Genomic DNA, 19,588 nt, shown 5'->3' with positions numbered 1-19,588 from the left:
TGGTTGTTGTTGGTGGTATTGGTGTTGTAGTTGTTGGTGGTATTGTTGTTGTTGTTGTTGGTATTGGTGTGGTTGTTGTTGGTATTGGTGTTGTTGTTGTTGGTATTGGTGTGGTTGTTGTTGTTGTTGTTGTTGGTATTGGTGTGGTTGTTGTTGGTGGTATTAGTGTTGTTGTTGTTGGAGGTATTGGTGTGGTTGTTGTTGGTATTGGTGTAGTTGTTGTTGTTGGTGGTATTGGTGTGGTTGTTGTTGTTGTTATTGGTGTGGTTGTTGGTGGTATTGGTGTGGTTGTTGTTGTTGGTGGTGGTGTTGCTGCTGTTGTTGGTTTTGGTGATGTTGTTGATAAACATTCAACGCAACAGAGGACTCTAATCTTATAGTTCTTGCACTTAAATGGTCTCTGAGTCTGTTTATTTTCTTCACATATTAAACCGAAGTCAACATCGCACTCCACAACTTGTCCTGTCGAAGCTACATAGTCCTCTAAGCTCGTATCAGGGTAGTCTGTAGCTACACATTCAATATCCTGTGGATCTTCACACACTTCTTTCCACTCTGTGTGATATTCCAATACGTTTCCCAGTCACTCTTGTCTTTATCATCATCTTCATCATACCATTCTGACCACTCACAGGTAGGAATACAAGGAGTAGTTGTTGGCTCTGTTGTCTGGGGGGTAGTTGTTGGTGGTATTGGTTGTTGTAGTTGTTGGTGGTATTGGTGTTGTTGGTTGTTGGTGCTGTTTTGGTTGTTGTTATTGGTGTGGTTGTTGTTGGTGGTGTTGGTGTTGTTGTGGTGGGGTATTGGTGTTGTTGTTGGTGGTGGGTTGGTGTGTAGTTGTTGGTGGTATTGGTGTTGTAGTTGTTGGTGGTATTGGTGTTGTAGTTGTTGGTGTTGTTGTTGTTGTTGGTATTGGTGTGGTTGTTGTTGGCATTGTGTTGTTGTTGTTGATGGTGGTGGTGGTTTTGGTGTTGTTGTTGGTGGTGTTGGTGTGGTTGTTGTTGGTGGTGTTGTTGTTGTTGGTGTTGGTGTGGTGGTGTTGTTGTTGTTGTTGGTGGTATTGGTGTGGTGTTGTTGGTTGTGTTGTTGTTGTTGTTGTTGTTGTTGTTGGTGTTGTTGTTGTTGTTGTTGGTGGTGGTGTTGGTGTGGTTGATGTTGGCATTGGTGTGGTGGTTGTTGTTGTTGGGTGGTGTTGGTGGTGTGGTGGTTGTTGTTGGTGGTATTGGTGTGGTTGATGTTGGCATTGGTGTGGTGGTTGTTGTTGTTGGGGGTGTTGGTGTTGGTGTTGTTGTTGGTGGTGGTATTGGTGTTGTTGTTGTTGGTATTGGTGTGGTTGTTGTTGGTGGTGTTGGTGTGGTTGTTGTTGGCATTGGTGTGGTTGTTGTTGTTGGTGGTGTTGGTGGTATTGGTGTGGTTGTTGTTGGTGGTATTGGTGTTGTAGTTGTTGGTGGTTGTTGGTGTTGTTGTTGTTGGTGGGTGTTGGTGTTGTTGTTGTTGGTATTGGTGTTGTAGTTGTTTGTGTTGTTGTTGTTGTAGTTGTTGGTGGTATTGGTGTTGTTGTTGTGGTATTGGTGTGGGTGTTGTTGGTACTGGTGTTGTTGTTGTTGATGTTGGTATTAGTGTTGTTGTTGTTGGTGGTATTGGTGTTGTTGTTGTTGTTATTGGTGTGGTTGTTGTGGTGGTATTAGTGTTGTTGTTGTTGGAGGTATGGTGTGGTTGTTGTTGGTGTTGGTGTTGTAGTTGTTGGTGTTGTTGTTGTTGTAGTTGTTGGTGGTGTTGGTGTTGTTGTCGTTGGTATTGGTGTGGTAGTTGTTGGTGTTGTTGTTGTTGTAGTTGTTGGTGGTGTTGGTGTTGTTGTCGTTGGTATTGGTGTGGTTGTTGTTGGTATTGGTGTTGTTGTTGGTGGTATTGGTGTGGTTGTTGTTGTTGTTGGTATTGGTGTTGTGGTTGTTGTTGTTGTTATTGGTGTGGTTGTTGTTGTTGGTATTGGTGTTGTTGTTGTTGGAGGTATTGGTGTGGTTGTTGTTGGTATTGGTGTGGTTGTTGTTGTTGGTATTGGTGTGGTTGTTGTTGTTGGTATTGGTGTGGTTGTTGTTGGTGGTATTGGTGTGGTTGTTGTTGTTGTTGTTGGTGGTAATTGTGTTGTTGTTGGTGGTGGTGTTGCTGTTGTTGTTGGTTTTGGTGATGTTGTTGATAAACATTCAACGCAACAGAGGACTCTAATCTTATAGTTCTTGCACTTAAATGGTCTCTGAGTCTGTTTATTTTCTTCACATATTAAACCGAAGTCAACATCGCACTCCACAACTTGTCCTGTCGAAGCTACAAAGTCCTCTAAGCTCATATCAGGGTAGTCTGTAGCTACACATTCAATATCCTGTGGATCTTCACACACTTCTTTCCACTCTGTGTGATATTCCAATACGTTTCCCAGTCACTCTTGTCTTTATCATCATCTTCATCATACCATTCTGACCACTCACAGGTAGGAATACAAGGAGTAGTTGTTGGCTCTGTTGTCTGGGGGGTAGTTGTTGGTGGTATTGGTGTTGTAGTTGTTGGTGGTATTGGTGTTGTTGTTGTTGGTGTTGTTGTTGTTGTTGGTATTGTGTTGTAGTTGTTGGTGGTATTGGTGTTGTTGTTGTTGGTGGTATTGGTGTTGTAGTTGTTGTTGGTATTGGTGTTGTTGTTGTTGTTGTTGTTGTTGTTGGTTGGTATTGGTGTTGGGTGTTGTTGTGTTGTTGTTGTTGGCATTGTGTTGTGTGTTGGTGGTATTGGTGTTGTTGTTGGTATTTTGGGTTGTTGTTGTTGGTGTTGGTGTGGTTGTTGTTGGTGTCGGTGTGGTTGTGTTGGTGGTGGTATTGGTTGTGGTGGTTGTTGTTGGTGGTATTGGTGTTGTGTTGTTGTGTTGTTATTGGTGTGGTTGTTGTTGGTGGTATTGGTGTTGTTTGTTGTTGGTGGTATTGGTGGTGATGTGTGGTTGTTTGTTGTGGCATGTTGTGGTGGTTGTTGTTGGTATTGGTGTTGTTGGTGGTGGTGGTATTGTGTGGTTGTTGGAGGTTCTGTGTCAATGTGGGTAGTTGTTGGTGTCCACGGTGTTGTGGTTGGTGTTGGTGTGGTTGTCTGGGGGGTTTGTTGTTGTGGTGTTGGGTGGTTGTCTGGGGGGTTGTGTTGGTGGTGGTGTTGTTGTTTTATTACATGTCTCAACACACTCCCGGTCTCTTCATCAAATATAGGCGTTTCTGGAGGGCATTGTGGGTAACAACCTATAAAGAAGACAGTGTGATTTAGTTGTTTTGATTTAGTTATTACATTAATAAAGTTGAGGTCAAAAAACATATCAATACTTTGTTTAAGAAGGGCATGTGCATATGGAACAACATACAGGTGGTGCCAATCAAATCAATAGTATGCTGCCTCACCTTCCAGATTTGGAAGAGGGTTGTTACAGGTCCCATTTGGATTCAGACAGGTCTTGTAGCAAGGTGTGTGGCAAGGGCTGTAATGCCATTCACATTCACCTGGATCGTTGTAGTAGTCACAGAACACAGCTACAAGAGGGAAACGTACAGGTTCATACACTGAATACACATTGCCTGCCCTCAGCAAATGGCACCCTATCCATTTGAAAGTGCATTACTTTTTATCAGAACCCTAGGTACCCTGGTCAAAAGTGATCCACTATAACGTTACACATTAAGATATCTGTTTAAACCAACAAGCTAAAATATACTTTAGATCCACATCCTCACATTGTCTCCAAGTTTGGGTTCTTTCAACAACTTATTCATTTACTTAGCATTGTAATTCTAATCAGTGAAATTACATCAGACATGTCAACTCATTTCAATGCCAAGCCTGACAGTCAAACAGTGGAAGTGTGTGACCTTTGGAACACAAGCATAATGAACCCCAAAAATATTTGTTGTACTACGACAAATTTCTGGTGTTCTCCATGCAACACAGACTCCAGCTTCAGTGCAGGCCTGGGCGTAGGCTGCTACAGCTGTACAGAAACACTCACAGTCTCCACCAGTATCACAGGCACAGGAGTCTTTCACACAGTTCTCAAGAACAGAGTAGGATCTACCTGTAAAACACATACAGAGAGAACACACAAGATGCACTAATATTGTATTTTTTAGTTTTGTTTGTTTCTTAGAGCATTTTTTCAAAACACATATATCAACAGACATGTTCATGATAAAAACCTCATTGAGGATGACAAGAAAGTCAATGTTTTAAACGATTTGGTGTATTTTTTGGTTCAGAAGTTTGACTGTCCACCAGTCTTTCAGTGTTCTGTCTGATACTTTCACTAGGTTTATAATTGTATGGTATATTCATAGCAATCCGCTTGCAGCATTGTACCTTCTTGTGGACCGGTTGGAAAGTCTGTCCTGTGATGATGCTGCACTGCATCTTAGCCAGTGTGACGGTTGGGTCTGGCTCCACATGGGTCGACGTTGCTTTCCTTCGCGTCGGGGCAAGTGCTTGAACTTTCCAGCTGTTAGCAAAATCCACAGGGCTGCTGACTATCAGCTGACCCTTGCGTGGTGAAGTCATCTCTGCCGTCTCCATTATAGTTCCCCACAGCCGCACACTGCTCCCTATAGACACATAGAAACGATAAGGCATACACAGTGGAACTGTATCAAATCAATCACTGTTAGCAATACACAATAATGTCTGATGTCTTGTTCATCTATTTCAGTCTGTTTCATCACAGGTTCTGCTCTCTATGAGTTAACTCTTCAACACTAAACGTACACTATGCTGTGGCTCCAGGATGATGCGGACAGTAGTTTTGCGGTCCCACAGCACTGCGATCCCGATGTCTGACTCAACAATCAGGTACAGACCGACGGTCCCTCACTCGGTACTGGATCTGAGAGCCCACTCCTAGGTCCACCACTTCATAGATTCCCGTTGATAGTTTCAGCTCTGTTCTCGTAAGGATAAGGATTTAGCACTTCCTGTTCACAGACAATCAGGGTTGAAAAAATTCTGGTATAACTTTCCCCAAAATCCCAGGTTTTCCAGTAAGGATTTCAAGGAATTCCTCTTATTCCTTCGTAATTTCAGAAAAATTGCAATTATGATTTGTGGAAAAACAGGGAATTTGGGGAAAGTTACCGGAATTTTGCAAAACTATGACAGACATACACTTTCTAAAGCTTTTTATGAAGAAAAAAAATGCTTGAATTTCGTACTGATTTGCAGTTAGTGGCTATTTGGAAAGAAAGTTTTACTTGCACTGATTGTGATGGTGATTTTACCTACTTTAGTTGAATTCACTAATTTGTCCTGTCACTCTGAATAAGTCGCTCTGAATAAGAGCATTTTGCTAAATAATGCAAAATTATGTATTTTTTGTGTGTTTGAATGTCAAATGATCTCTCATTATGATTCAACCGGTATAGAAGGAGATGGCTCATTATAAAGCCTAGAGTGGAGTAAATGGAATGGTATCAAACACAACAAAACCAGTCATAGCATTTGATGCCCTTCCATTCCTTCTGTTCCAGCCATTACTATGAGCCCATCCTTCCCATTGAAGTGCCACCAGCCGCATGTTCGATGTGTGTTTTTTGTCCAGTCTTACCCCCCAGTTGAACCCTGACCGACTTGGAGCAAGTGGTGCCTGTGGTTCCACACGGTATGTTCTCTGGTGATCACCATGAACTTTTCCTGGCCAGGCTGGTTCCCACATTTGTTCTTAAAGAGAGACATAGGGAGAGAGGTACTTTAGAAACAAATTATACTTTTGCAATTTAAATGATTAGTTGGTAATATAGAATACAACAGCAAGTACTATTATACAACATTTTTGTATAAAAACTACATCACCACTTAATTGAAATAAATTGCAATGTATTGAGATGTCCTGATAAGCATTGATTACCTGGACAGCCACATAGCCACTTTTCCTTGAAGCCATACGTGCGCTCATCAAAGTTTTGTAATGGCCACTGCCGTAAATGGTACAGGTTCCTGGGCCTTCTTATCTGTTGCAGTCCCATTTCCACTCTTAACATGTTGCTACATGTGTACAGTATGAGAGACACTAAGTCAAATTCCTCTTCAAAAAACAATCATGATCACATTAGCTAGAAAGGATGATGGAAGCCCTCATTTTGTGTCATGAAATCTCAATTCCATTTTATTTTTAGTCTAGAATTTCTATTATTTATGGTGCCGTATAATATAACGTCATATCATTACCGCATTAAACCTTGCACAGGTATCGTTTTGATCAGATAATAACATATAACCATAAAACCTCAATAACTCAACCAAGTGTTTACATCCGTTTGGGATCTGTTTTCCTGGGGCGTAGAGGAATCCATCATGGCTGCATGGGCATTCATGTTTTTTTCACACACATACCTTTCCCATCCTCCCACAGACTCATGGGACACTTGCACCCAGACTCACACTCTGCGGAGAACTGTGGTCAAGGAGAGAGACGGAATTAAATAAAGATCACAGCCCTTAGGTCAGGTTACTAATGGAAGTCAGCAAGTCAACTCACACAGTCCATGAAATCCGGGTTCCTACAGCTCCGTGAACACTGTACTCCCAGGTCATTGGAGCAGTTCAAGAATACCTTCGGCGACTGGCAGGCTGTAACAGAAGAAGTTTAATTATTATTACACAACAAGTTGTCAAATTAGATCTGGGTTCAAATACTATCTTTCAAATACTTCTAGTGGCCGGTTTAAAACAGATTAAGCCAAGTCCTGGACTCAAGTAATTGAAATTATCTCTCATATAGTATTTGAGGCCAAGTCTAGGTCAATCCTGTATACATCAAAGGGATAATGGATATGAATAGCAAATGGGACACAGAAAGGCTACTTACTACTCTCTGAACGCATTTTCCAGCGAACGGCAGTGAAGCTTCCCATTGTTGCAGACACTAGAAGAACACACATGATATTAAGAGCTATTTTAATATTGGAATAACATTGCAGGATTGTGTAATTTTTTATACTAGCAGGTAATAGGACATATTTGCTGCTTTGGTAGGTAGGTAAGTTAGGTAAATAAGTAGGTGGGCGGTGGGCGGGGTAGGTAGGTAGGTCGGTAAGTAGTGTCATGACGTTGGCCTGTGGGTAAGGTTTATGACCCCCCCCCATAAATACCTTTCTCCCTTTCCCCTCTCATTCTGACCCTACTGAAGGACTGTTGAATAGCCTTTGTTAAATATAGAGAGTCTGGAAACATCAAACAAATGGGGAAAAGGAACCACATTTCAGTAATAGAACCAATTGGAAATATGGGTTGGAACTTAATGAGTATGGATGTCAGTTCGGTTGTCATCTGAGACATTATGACTGATGACAGGATGACATAAACTGTACCTGGGAAAGTCCACACATTCTAGTTATCAAATTCACATGGAATTGTTGTGCCATTTAAATGTTTGATATTGAGATTGTTTGTTAGGAGATCAAATGTAATTTTAGCTTCCAAATGAGAGAATTGGGTTTTCATAAGGAAAGTGCCCTGCTTAATCAGTGGCCCGCCCCTGTGAAGAGACAGGGGTTATAAACGATGAAACACACCCTTCTCCCCTCGCCACTATATAAGACAATGACACAATGTACCAGGGTTCCACTATGGAGGTCTGCAGCCTCTGCTTTAAAAGGACACACATGTCAAGTACAGAACTAAGCCAACCTCCGGCGTGAGCTTTGGTGGCAAATGGTATGAACTTTGAGCTTATTCACTACAGAGATTGATACTTCCTAGCCGTTGAGTTAGCAGCGGCCGCTGTAGACGTGGGCTAGGAAAGGACGGACGACAGAGTCCAGTCTAACACACGACGAAGATACCACAATGTATCCAATTTACCACCAGAGACATTCTTCCGAGGACAGGAAGATCTCTGTTGGCCAACACGCCAGCATCTACGACCAACCCTACTGAAGCGCAGCTCAGAGTAAATATTTATTGCATTTTCCTTTTCCAAATGGGCGGTAATTTAGACTGCATACGATAATGTATTTACGATAGCATAGCTGCTGTTTCTTTGTTCCTCAGTCTCCCGCTCTTTCATTCAAGCCCAACCCCCTTTCTTTGTGTAACAAGCCGCCATGTCGGCTCCGTCCACCAGGGCCATTTCTGTATGACATAATTTGCATTCTGTGTACATGTAATTCTGTGTGATTCGTTTAGGTATTTGGTATATAAATAATTAAACCCATTTTTGATTGCTGATTCAACTTGTTAGCCAGGGTTCGTGAAGATAACCCAGAATTTACAACTTTCATTATGAGACTGAAAATAAAATGAGCATTAATATTGATGGCTATCGATGTGAAAAATTACTACGTTTTTAAGAGTTTATTCGGAAGATAACGGCTCTATAAACACTCTTCCGTGGTGTCCCGACTTTCTAGTTAATTGCATTTACATGATTAGCTAATCAGGTGATATTAATTACAGAGAAAGGATTTTATAGGATAGCATGTCATATCACTTAATCCGGCATAGCCAAAGACACAACAGTAGTCAGTTAAATAGGTTAGCTAGATACTTTATTAGATGGAAACAGTCTCTTACCAGTGTTCCTCCTGAATGTTGATGGACTTCCCAGGCTTGATGTGGACCCCGTTGTGGAAGCAGGGGCATTTGTCCATGGGTACACAGGTGCCCCTGTCATCCATGTAGAGTCCGTCCGGGGCAGGAGCAAACCATCCACGGGGAGGAAGTCGTTGGTACAACCCTGCCGTTTGCTGGCCAGGGAGCTACAGGTCAGCTGACATCTCTGGAGCTGGTCAGAGTAGGTCTGAGACGCTGGGCAGTTACCAGTGTATTTGTCTGGTTGCAGGGAATATGGAAGTGTTGGATAAAGTTAAGATTGGCAGTGTTGGAAAACTTTACTAAAGGCTCTATTTTACTCCAGGAAGGAAGAGGATTAAGTAAGTAAGTGTTGTTAAAGTTGACAAGACACGGTACTTTATTTTTTAGCTCTGGTCAAGGTATTCATTTATTCCCCAAGAGGAAATGAAAAATGTGTTTGTCATACAAACAAGATGCCACAATAAAACTTTTAGAAACATCCACAGACGGTCAACTGGTTAACGCAATTTCCCCTGAGTAGGGGAATTTGTCAGGGTTACCCCTGTCTCCTCTACTTTTTGCAATGACAGTTGAATCTGCCATGGTTGTCCCCTGTCTCCCCTACTTTTTGCAATGGCAGTGAAATTTGCCAGGGTTGTCCCCTGTCTCATACTTTTAGCGATGGCAGTAGAACCATTTGCAGAATGCGTATATTCTAATCAGAATATTAGTGAACCTTTCATTGGTAGCGCAGGAGAGGCCTACACTGTCATCTCCTTTCACTAATATACGACAAGACATAAATATGAGAATGTAAATCACTTACCACACACGTTCTCTCTCCAGCCCGACAGGACCACTCCCTTGGTAGCACAGTCTCGCACATAGGATGAGAAGACTGCACACAGGCAGTCCTTCACTCTTCTCACAGTTGCAGCTAGCGTACGTGCATCGCTGCAGAAAATATCAAGTTTAAGTAAATGTTCCATATGTATAAATATATAACAAATCTCATTGCCAGAGCTTTGCATGACAAACAGTATTACAAACAGCATTAAAAAACAGTAAGAAAGTTCAGGACAAATATGTACAAGTGTACATATACCACAAACCAGCCAAGATATAATTGTGAGCATTCCAAACAAGATGTAACTCAATGTAATGTTACAGTTCCAGTTATACAAAAAATGTATTACCTTGTAGTAAAGCTCGGGGTCCACCATGGCATGGCACTTGGCAAAAGTGCTGTCAGAACTTCTTAGCATGGAGCACCAATGTTTAGCATAGTTCTCTGAGTAAACAGGTGGTAAGAGTTCAAATACGTCTGATACTGTATAAACTGCTGCTTGCTGCATCGCTTTGGATCCAATGACATGATACTGCGGTTGTTGACATAAACATTTATGAAATGCTTGTGTTCTGCTTTTTATTGTGTTATGTAAGGGTTATCCTTCAATTAATAAAGAGTTAGTGAAGAGGGCTTACCATTCTCCACACTGAGGGAGCAGGGGTCGTCCAGCCTCTCCTCTCTGTCTTTGCAGGTAGGATTAGCCTTCCAGGAGTTCCCAAATGAAGAGGCTGTTCCCTCCACCATACCCTGAGGGTCTTCATGTCATCAGACAGAACCTTGTTGAAGTTCCCACACAGACCTAGAAGAAATAGAAACAAAAATCAACCCATATAAACCTACACCAAACAGAAATCAACACCATATGAACCTACACCATACAGAAATCAACACCATATAAACCCCATTTGCATAAAGTAGAATTTAAACTCCATATATAACTGATATCTGTTCACCTTCAGAGGTATATGCCTACAACTTGGGAGTTAACTTACCTTGTGTCTTGGTCTTGTAGCTCTCATCCAGGGTGACATAGACCTGCATGATAGGGACCAGCTGGATCTGAACCTGCAGCCCAAAGCTTGTCTGGAGCATTATGTGGAACGATGACGGCTTGAACACACTGATGCCAGCTATGGGAAGAAAAACAATAGACTAATGTCAGCTGGGAACAAGACTGAAAGAGCTCCTGCTGAGACTGAGGTAGTCCTAATATAGACACCATACACTAATGTCAACTGGGAACAAGACTGAAAGAGCTCCTGCTGAGACTGAGGTTGTCCTAATATGGACACCGTACACTATGTCAGCTGGGAACAGAAAGGACGGGTGGGGGGAGTGGGGTGGGGGATTACCAAAATTAATATTATTCATTTTTTATTTAAAAAATGTCTATTTAATAACACTAAACATTACTGTACTTAATGCTGTGTAAATAGCTTTGGAAGTATAGTGTAATAATACATAGAATTAGGTAGTTGATATTTATACAGGCGAATGTTTCATTCTATGTTTCATTATATGTTACTGGTTGCACTTTCAGAACATAGAAGGGTGTGCATAATCTTTATTATAAACTGGGGTGGTTCGAGCCCTCAATGCTGATTGGCTGACAGATGTGTTATATCAGACCGTATGACAAAACGTTTTATTTTTACTGCTCTAATTACGTTGGTAACCAGTTTATAATAGCAATAAAGCACATTGGGGGATTGTAGTATGTGACCAATGTACCATTGGTAAGAGATGTTGCGTCGTGCCCAAGAACAGCCTTTAGCCATGGTATATTGGCCATATATCACACCCTCTCGGGCATTATTGCTTAATAACTTCTGTGGGATCAGTGTCCCTTGGGACGTTGAGTTAACATAGGCTAATGCGACTAGCATTAGGTTATAAGTATCAAGAACATTTACCAGGACATAAGACATATCTGATATTGGCAAAAAGCTTAAATTCTTGTTAATCTAACTGCATTGTCCAATTTACAGTAGCTATTACAGTGAAAGAATACCATGCTATTGTTTGAGGAGAGTGCACAATTTTGAACATGAAAAGTTATTAATAAAGAAATTTGGCACATTTGGGCAGTCTTGATAAACATTTTCAACAGAAATGCAATGGTTCATTGGATCAGTCTAAAACTTTGAACATACACTGCTGCCATCTAGTGGCCAAAATCTAAATTGCACCTGAGGGCTGGAATAATACATTATGGCCTTTCTCTTGCATTTCAAAGATGATGGAACAAACAAATACAATAGGACAGTTGTTTTTTTCTTTGTATTATCTTTAACCAGATCTATTGTGTTATATTCTCCGACATTCCTTTCACATTTCCACAAACTTCAAAGTGTTTCCTTTCAAATGGCACCAAGAATAGGCATATCCTTGCTTCAGGGCCTGAGCTACAGGCAGTTAGATTTGGGTATGTCATTTTAGGCGTAACCACCTTAAGAGGTTAATTATTCAATTTCCCACCTGTATTGTAAGGCAGAGTGATCTGTGCATTGTGGCTGACTTTCCCATCGGCGGTAATCACCAATGCCTGGAAAAGAAAACAATAGCCATGATCAACTAATCCTATTCAACACAAGACTAGATGTGCAGTATATACATTTTACATACATATACGTACTTATACAGTCAGATCCAAAATGATTGGCACCCCTGTTTCATTATTTTTCAATACCTCACCCTGCGAGGATAACAATACTGAGCCTTTCTCTAGAAGATTTTAGGAGAATGGAGAACACATTGGGAAGGATCTTAGAACCATTCCTCAATACAGACCAGTGGAAGCATAACAGCCCCATAACATCAAAGATCCACCACCATTTTATACAGCAGGTATCAGGCTCTGTTTTGCATTATGATTCTTCTTTTTGACACCAAACCCACCACTGGTGTGCGTGGCCAAAGATCTTCATTTAATAGTATTTTTTGCTCATCTTTATCAAGGATGCCTTTTAATTAGGACCTGACTGTACATACATAGAGATGGTGTATAATATACATGTGTATATGCTTAAGTGTATATGTCAAATGTAATACTCACGTTGTTTCTATCATTGTTTAGCAAAACCACAACACTCTTGAGGCAAGTGTCAAACTTCTGTCTTATACAGGGAACCAGCTGGACCAGCACAGTGAACTTTGGACTGGCTTCATCCTGAAACAGAGAAGGGAAACAAAAAAAACCAAAAAAATGATGAGAAAACGTTGTGACATATAAAATGCCATCCACTTATCATCTAGATTGTCTCTTCATAAAAGTATAGTGTAATTGTCAGTTACCTTGCTTTCCACTTGGCTAAGGGGTAGTAGCAGTCCCCATGGAAGGTGTATGCTTTTCCATCGAAGGTCGTCACGTGTGAAACCCTCCTCAACTGCACATGTAGCAGGGCTGGGAAGACTTTTACAGGACCACTGACCATGGTGACAGACACTGAATCACAGACACAGAACAATTGATGAAGTCATTTACAGGACCACTGACCCATGGGTGACAGACACTTAATCACAGACACAGAACAATGATGAAGTCATTTACAGGACCACTGACCATGGTGACAGACACTGATCACAGACATCAGAATAAATTATGAAGTCATTTACAGGACCACTGACCATGGTGACAGACACTGAATCAACAGACACAGAATAAATTATGAAGTCACTTTACAGGACCACTGACCATGGTGACAGACACTGAATCACGACCACAGTAAAAAATGATGAAGTCATTTACAGGACCACTGACCATGGTGACAGACACTGAATCACAGACACAGAATAAATTATGAAGTCATTTACAGGACCACTGACCATGGTGGACAGACACTGAATCACAGACACAGAATAAATGATGAAGTCATTTACAGGATAAACCGATACATGAACCCTCTGCTACGACTTCGTCTGAACTTAACTTGTTATTTTAACTGTACAGTGCTTTACATTGAGCACTTCAAGTCTAAACATTTTGACTCCACCATTCCTCACGGTCCGTCTGAAATACTTCTCCAGAGTTGTAAACTTTGTCATGTTTTGCACTGACACTGTCCTGAGTGATACACCCCCGCTTTGAGATGTCATCAAACACAGGTCCCTACAGAGGTGGTGAAAACATACGTCATGAACGTCACAGAATGAGATACAGTGAGTTAGTCTAATGCTATTGTGTGGTATAATGGAAATAACTGTAACATAGAGAAATCTGTACAAATACACTTTATAAATTATATTTATTATTACTAAATGTAAACCAATTGGTATTATGACTAATATATAACATCATCACTGTTATAACTGATACATGAGTTGTGTTCTGGTAAAGGCTGACCGTGAGGGCAAAAGCAGCCGCCATCAGGTGTTTCTTCACACAGTGAGCTGGTGTCTGAGTGGGTACAGGTATCATGCGAGGGAGAGCCACTCTCCAGGATACACATGTTGAACGGACACTGCTTGTCTAAGAAAACAAAGAAAAATAAATTATTGTGCATTTTATTATTATATGTAAATATATATATATATTTTTTTTTAGACATTTGTGTGATCTGAAGCTGACTATGGACAATAAATAGTTATTTTCTTGCATGTGACTTTTTTGATCTACAACTCTACTGTAATCCAATAAATGTTTTCCCTGAACACCCAGACAGTAATTGAGATGTCCATTACACAGAAGGCTGTTGTTCTCCAGTGGGGTGGCTGTCCCCCAGCATGGGAGCACTGTCTGGAGTACTCTGCCAGGGTGCTGCAGACACAGAAGCTATCAGAAGTGTTTGCTGCAGCCACACAGGTCCTGAATACAGGCCTGGATGTAGGGCTCAGGGTTCACAACCGCACCACAGGAGCTCCACAACGGTGAGCGCAGGAGCTGGTCACACTGGGGCATGCTGAGGAGGAGGAGCAGACGAAGAGAGGACGAGGAAGAGGATAAAGAGGAGAGGGGGAAGAGAAGGAGGAGGAGGTTGTTAGTTGCAATACGAATAATATTATACCATATTTGAACTTAATTCATTCATATGGTCAGTCAAATAAATCAATAGAATGAAGTGAAGTACATGGAAATACTGTAGTCTATTTGTCAGGCTGAACAGACCGAGGTAGAACTTACAAACTCCTTGGCATGTGTCCTCTTTAGGCTGAACGTCTGCAGGTTCATCTTCCTCTTCCTCTTCATAGGGGTCTTCACAATCCTCGTTGGGCCTGTGGACCTTCTGCCTGTTTCCAAACTCAATGGGGCTCACCTTTTCGACCTGCACGGAAATAAAATGATGTCATCCTTCATCAATAAGTGATTAGAAACGCTTATAAATGTGTATAAATGTATATGAATGAACTTACAACCTGTGTGAAATTACAATGATGTTACTTGATGTAAGAATATATAACAGTCACTTAGAATATATTAATAAATAGCATGTTAATGATAACAACTAAATAAGTCATTATAAATATTTAGATAAATGCTTATAAATTTGTTATAAGTGCCGATACATATTATAAACGATAATATTAGCGACTTGGAATATATTGATTACACTTAACACCCTAAAACTTTACAGGAATAAGTCATTATAAATACTTGTACATATTTATATACATGATTATAAGTGTGTTATAATGACTATACATGTTTTAATGCTTGTGATTCGTAATGATAATAATTCTTATAAATGCTCACCATTATGAATAAACTCATTGTGAACTGGAAGGCCATTAAAGTCTCCACAGAGACCACAGGTACGGTTGGTATACTCCGTGTCCAGCTCCACCTAAGGCAAACAGTGATGGGTCAACTATTTTTCAAGGTAGACTCAGAGAAATGCTGTTGCCACGAGCAGCAGAGCAGATATTGAGATGAGACCCAAGACTTTGCTGTCACACAGTCACACACGGTATCTGTGCATGTGCCACGGGTTCGTTTTAACGCTGTTCACTGTTTAATGACAGCAGTCAATTTCAGTGAACGCATTGATTCTTACAAAGCAAATAAATAAATATACTTCTGTATGCATTCTTCTAAGTAATGTCTTGATTCTTATAAAAGCTTACCATGACGGCATCTTCTCCATTCCCAATGACAACCAGGCCAACCTTTGGAGTAGAGTTTGGTGTAAACTGCAATTCCTCTCCAGTTGGACTCCTCCATGGTAGTACGGCAGAGTTACACTGGGAATAAGATGAAGAACATTATTAATAATAGAGATTACATAGAAATGTCCAATGTGTCAATTAAACAACAAAGAGACACAAAATACAGTTAAAATCCTTTGAATTCAAAATGGAATCCCTGGAAATATGTCAGAGTACTTTTCTGAGATGGGAATAGGTAAACAGCATATATAATCCATTACTTTTTGCAGAGAGGAAATGTTTTATAGATAGATAGATAGTAGATAGATAGATAGATAGATAGATAGATAGATAGATAGATAGATAGATAGATAGAAGATAGATAGATAGATAGATAGATAGATAGATTTTTCCATGGCTCGCTTGAAAAAGGATGTCAATCTCAGTGTGACTTCCCTGATGAATTAGAGGACACATTACATAAAACATTAGTGGAAAACTTACATTTCTCCGTTGACCGCGACCTGAGTCTTGGTCAGGTGGAGGACCAGGTCGTTGATAGTGACCACTACGTGTTTGACCGTAGGGTTCCCCTCAGCCTCAGTAGCCCCGTTCCTCTTCAGGTGCACAGAGAACTCCTGGTAGGACTCAGAGTGGCAGTCGGAGGCCAGGTTGTATTCACACGTCCCTGGGAACTGGTACACGTCTCCATCGAAGGTCTTGAAGTGCTCTCTGCCCCAGGTGCTGCAGATGCTGTTCACATGGTTGGACTGGCGCGCTGAGGAGACGAAAACAGAAAAAGTTACCCACTTTAAATGTATGGAATCAGAAAGAGACACAAATAATAACTTTGCTGTAAATTGTAAATAATGCAGCATGTATTTCAAAATATCAAATTCTAGTGGATTGTGAATCAAGATATTATAGAATATGACACTCCTAGACAGACTTCACTCAGATTTGCTCCAACCAAACATTTTCATAATAACAAAATGTGTCTGTTTCTTGACTGATGGTTGACTCGAAATAGATAGAAACTTAATCTAACGCCATCTCAATATAGTATCTATTGTAAATATACATTTGTTCTTAACTGACTTGCCTAGTTAAAATAAGGTTAAATAAAATAAAAATCTAACTCCATCTCAATAGATGTTTAACTGTTTGTCTTTGTCTGCATAGATCAAAATAAATCACTGCTATTTCCAAAATGATCCTGTATCGTCTTACCTTTCTTGGCTTTCACCTGGATGGCGCTCGTTAGTGGCAGAGCGAGAACACACAACCACAGAGCTGTCCACCCCATAGTTAGTGTCCTGGTGAAGTGGGCTTCAGGTAAAAGTGTAGAGTGCTGCTTGACAGCCTCCTTATAATGGCATTGTTTAATCTGTGTCTGTCAGTTCACACCCATCAGAAGGAGGATGTCAGACATCTTTATTGAGACATGGTAAACATGTCTATTGACAGGGCCAGATTACCGACCCTTGGCAATCAGATAACATAAGAACACGGCATAAGTCATTGCAAAATTTGAAGAATTGCAGGAAATTAGCAACATTTTCTCTTCGTTGCCAGAGGAGTGGTTCTCTAAAATGTTATTGTACAGTGCCCCAGATTTGTGTTTATTCCAGCCCTGTCTAAGGAAATCCAACCACTTTCAGAAGTCCCATTTACTATCTATTATTTCCTTTATCCTGAAAGTAAATGTTAAAAAATGAAAAAAGCTATGTTTTTAACTTTGGATTTACAATAAATACTATACATTCATAATGGGGACAGTGTCGTGCCTCCTTCAATGATGCATCATTGATTATTTAAGGTATAGCACCTCTTACAAAACATGGTTATGTCCATAACCTAAAGGGTTGTTCGGCGGTCACCATAGGAGATCCCTTTGAAGAACCATTTTTTGTTCCAGGTAGAAGAACCATTTTAGGTTCCACAGAGTGTTCTACATGGAACCCAAAAGGGTTCTACCAGAAACCAAAAAGGGTTCTACATGGAACCAAATAGGGATCTCCTATGGGGACAGCTAAAGGCCCCATAGGACTTTCTAGCGAAAGGGGGATACCTAGTCATTCAACTGAAATGTGTCTGAATCAGAAAGGTACGGGGGGCTGCCATAACCGACATCCACATCTTCGAGGAACTGTGGGTTAACCGCCTTGCTCAGGGTCAGAACGACAGATTTTTACCTTGTCAGCTCGGTGATTCGTTGCTGGCCCAACGCTCTAACCTCTAGACTACCTCTACTCCAGTTGTTTGAGCATGAAACGATATTGAAAAGCAACGATATTGTGTGAATATGGACATTATTTGGAGTAAATTGCCTAATACACACTATAAGGTTGACCCTTTTTACATTGTCCTATTCAACAACTATACTGGATGTGTAACCATGCCGTTCCTGTACAGCTCAGGTTCACTTGACTCATTTGGGCCCTACAGTAAGAATTGTTTTATCAACCACCAATAAACAAGCTAAGCGTCAGTATAGAGACAAAGTGGAGTTGCAATTCAACAGCTCATCTCAGCTTCACTTGACTCATTTGGACCCTACAGTTTGAATCCCACTTAAGAATTGTTTTAGCAACCACCAAAAACACTTCCTACTGGGTTTTCTTATATATACTCCTGATTGAAACTCTATCAAGTATATCTCAGCATCAGTATCACTATTTACATGATCAATATGGATTAATACCTCAGATTAGAGTCATGATCACTTTATTACATCCTCATAATCGTAAACGTCTCGTACTTCCTGTAATCTAAGGTGAATATGTCAACATTACACAGGTTAAGAGCACTTCAGTCATTCAGTTTAAACTGTGTAGTGATGCATGTACCAGTATGCTTGAGGCCTGGATGACGCCAGTGAAAGAACCTGTCTGTCTCCTGAATGACACCCTATTCCCTATTTAGTACACTACTTTTGACCATGCCCCATAGGCCTCTAGTTAAAAGTAGTGTACTATATAGGTAATAGGGATCCATTTGGGATGTAGCCAGTGTCTGTCCCCCAGCAGCAGCAGCAGCAGCTCAGTAGAAGGGTTCTATCAGGGATATATAAGAGTCATCTATACATGGTTCAGGGTTGTGTCACCTTCTATCTACCATCTGTCTCTCTTGAAGGAGGAACAACCGAGGTCATTAAACAGTGATACATCCTGGTTCTGCCCATGTTCTGAAGACTTTCAGACCCTTTACAGCCTGGGTGTCAGTCGGTTTCTGCTATCTTGTCAACTCCTTGTCGTTCATTGGCACGCCAAACATGACAATTTCATAAGACGCAATATTTACAGTGCATTCGGGGAGGTATTCAGACCCCTTGACTTTTTTCACATTTTGTTACGTTACAGCCAAATTCTGAAATGTATTACATTTTTTCGCCTTTCAATCTGCACACAATACCCCATAATGACAAAGAAAAACAGGTTTTAGAAATGTTTGCAAATTCAGTGTTGTGAAGAATGGTCTGCAATGTAGGTATGGTGGTTTGATAAAGAATGACTACACCCCTGATCAAGCGTAAACAGAGTTCCCTCTCATGACATCCACGTTGTATTCCTTCTCATCCCTTTGCTTGTGGACTTCAATGGACCACACATCAGCTGTATATGAACAGGCGAACAAAAACTTTCCAACCCAAACCGATACACACAGCCTACATCATTGTCACCATATTAGCTAAAGTAATGTAATAGTCAGCATAGCTAATATAACTAATGTGATAGTAAACCCGCTACAATCATGCAGTAACGTTAGTGTACAGTCATTAAGCAGTTACACCGGCGGGCCTGGTGGCAATAATTTAGTAATCCCAAAAGCTTTAGTTTTATCTAAACGGGATAACTTCTTAAATGTTTTACAGTTTATGTTTTTATGAAATTCACTGAGGAGGATGGTCCTGCCCTTCCTCCTCTGAGGAGCCCTCCACTGAGTCAATGGCAGGTATGGATGCTGTACAGTTAACATGGAGGGTAAGGTCAATGGCAGGTATGGATGCTGTACAGTTGACATAGAGTGTAAGGTCAATGGCAGGTATGGATGCTGTACAGTTAACATGGAGGGTAAGGTCAATGG

General features: G+C 40.8%; 1 long non-coding RNA gene and 1 pseudogene across 1 annotated transcript; both read right to left on the bottom strand.

Moving 5' to 3' along the window:
* Nucleotides 1–16,831, bottom strand: part of LOC115193070 (mucin-2-like) — a 28,733-nt pseudogene extending 11,902 nt beyond the window's left edge.
* On the bottom strand, nucleotides 6,311–6,891 carry LOC115192919 (uncharacterized). The gene is made up of 3 exons (XR_003878014.1): nucleotides 6,866–6,891; nucleotides 6,536–6,627; nucleotides 6,311–6,451 (listed from the first exon to the last, which is right to left on the bottom strand). It is a non-coding gene; the product is annotated as an uncharacterized LOC115192919 (long non-coding RNA).
* Nucleotides 16,832–19,588: the final 2,757 nt, after the last annotated feature.

This window comes from Salmo trutta, chromosome 4 (assembly GCF_901001165.1).
Source record: "Salmo trutta chromosome 4, fSalTru1.1, whole genome shotgun sequence".
In the NCBI taxonomy this organism is placed as follows: domain Eukaryota; kingdom Metazoa; phylum Chordata; class Actinopteri; order Salmoniformes; family Salmonidae; genus Salmo; species Salmo trutta.
The sequence above is the reverse complement of the archived record's forward strand: the minus strand, read 5'-3'. Positions and strand labels throughout refer to the sequence as shown.